The sequence below is a fragment of the Paroedura picta genome, chromosome 2 (genome assembly GCF_049243985.1).
Source record: "Paroedura picta isolate Pp20150507F chromosome 2, Ppicta_v3.0, whole genome shotgun sequence".
Lineage (NCBI taxonomy): Eukaryota > Metazoa > Chordata > Lepidosauria > Squamata > Gekkonidae > Paroedura > Paroedura picta.
In genome coordinates, this window is record NC_135370.1 from 141,137,334 (window position 1) to 141,139,435 (window position 2,102).

Genomic DNA, 2,102 nt, shown 5'->3' on the forward strand with positions numbered 1-2,102 from the left:
AAAAAAAGAGACTCCTGCTGCGCTTGGCTCCCCTCCCCGCTCTGAGCTTTCCCAATCGAGTGCATAACACTTTCTGCCTCAATGGAAGGGGGGGGGGGGGATAGAGGAAGACCCAAGTTCAAATTGATCTGAATTACACAGGATCCACAATGGAAAACAAGAAAGTAAGTGCAGAATCAGCCCTAGGGTCTGCTGTCATGTCTGGATGATGATGATAATGATTAGTCACCCCTTTCTGAGGACAGGCTTAAGGCTGCTAACATAAATACAAAATATATAGCCAGTAAATATAAACATGTTTACAGACAACAGTTTAAAATTGTACGCTAAGAACCCTATTAATTTCTACTCTGCCTGCATGTGTCAGAGTAATTCTGGCACTGATGTTATATCCAGTTTTCTTATGGAAGGGGAGGAGGAGAGAGGAGGGGTTTCCTGATGTTGTATTGTGCTTGTATTGCCCTCAACCATATGCCTGGTGGTATTGGCCTCAACCATATGCCATCTTGCAGGCCCCTCAGAACTTTGCCAATTCCTATAGGGCCCAGATCTTGGCTGGCAACTCATTCTACAAGGCTAAATCACAAATGGTTATCAGGACGATAGTTCATCAGCTGGTTTATAGTATATTTCTATGGAGAATTACTCCAGTCTAAGACAGGCTTTCTCAATCAGGGTTTCATTAATTAAAATATATATGTAGGGATCTTCATGTATATGGGCCCTGCTCCATGACAGTAAAATTAGCAGGCCCCCAAAACTCTTGCTAATCTTCTCTGTATTGTTCCAATTTTAGTATATGTGCTGCCGAAGAGAGCACATAGTCCCCAAAACTCTTGAAATACACATTAGAAAGAACATACGATTTCAACTCTCTTCGACTGAATCCTGGTTGTTCAACAATATATAGAGAGGTGGATACAATTGTGCATCCTCATCTCCATACATTCAAAGACATATCTATAAATAGACTAAGTACAAATATATATGCTTAGGCACTTTAGAATCATAGAGCTGAAAGAAGCCATATAGTACAGTTCCCTGATCAGTGCAGGTTAAACCTAAAACATCCATGATAATTATCTATCCAGCCACTTCTTGAAGACTGCCAGTGTTGGGGAGCTCACCACCTCCTAGGCAGTCAATTCCACTGCTGAACTACTCTGACTGTGAAATTCCCCCCCCCCCCCCGATATCTAGCCGATATTGTTCTCCATTTAGTTTAAACCTATTACTGCAGGTCCTATCCTCTAGTGCCAACAGGAATCTTTCCCTGCCCTCCTCTAAGGGACAAGCTTTCAAATACTTAAAGACAGCAATAATTTCTCCTTTCAGTCTCCTCTTTTCCATGCTGAACATGCCCAGGTCCCTCTGCCTTTCCTCATAGGGCTTGGTCCCCGGGATCCAGATGATCCTCATTGTTCTCCACTGAACCCTTTCAATTTTTTCCATAGCCTTTTTGAAGTGAGGCCTCCAGAACTGCACACAATACTCCAGGTGTGGTCTGACCAGTGCTGTATACAATGGGACTATGACATCTTGTGATTTTGATGTGATGCCTCTTTTGAAACAGCTCATGACTGCAACAAGTGGCCGTGGTAAGTCTCAGCTACCTTTAGGTTATAGAATCTGTTCCAACAATGACTGAAGGTGAAATGAGGCCAGCTCTTTCAAGGAGGTGGAAATACAACGGAACAAGGAAATAGTGGTGGAATAGCTCAACAATATTCCTTCCACACATCTTTTTATATGACCATTGTCACTATGTCCTTCTGTCACCCACTGTCTACTAGGTCTCACTGAACAACTTTTTTTCTTATTACATTCCATAGGTTTCTGGTTCTTCAAGCATCTTGTCACTAAAAGTTTAAAAATCACAGGTAAACTTCTCTAAAATTAAAATTAGCATCTTTTCCTGTGCTGTTTAGCCTCATGGGGGTGCTGAACATATCCACAAGCTACAAAAGGACATAGGCTGTTTCCAACGTGGAGTGTGTACATTCTAAAACACTCCCTCACCCAAACCAGTGATATTTTCCATAACTGATCTTCTCTGAAGGCAGAATGTTTGAAAACCACTGTGGAAATCATGCCACAGAAGC

The 2,102-nt window shown here is 42.1% G+C and overlaps 1 pseudogene; it reads right to left on the minus strand.

Annotated features, from left to right (window-relative positions):
* Positions 1–681: 681 nt before the first annotated feature.
* Positions 682–820, minus strand: LOC143831038 (U6 spliceosomal RNA; annotated as a pseudogene).
* Positions 821–2,102: the final 1,282 nt, after the last annotated feature.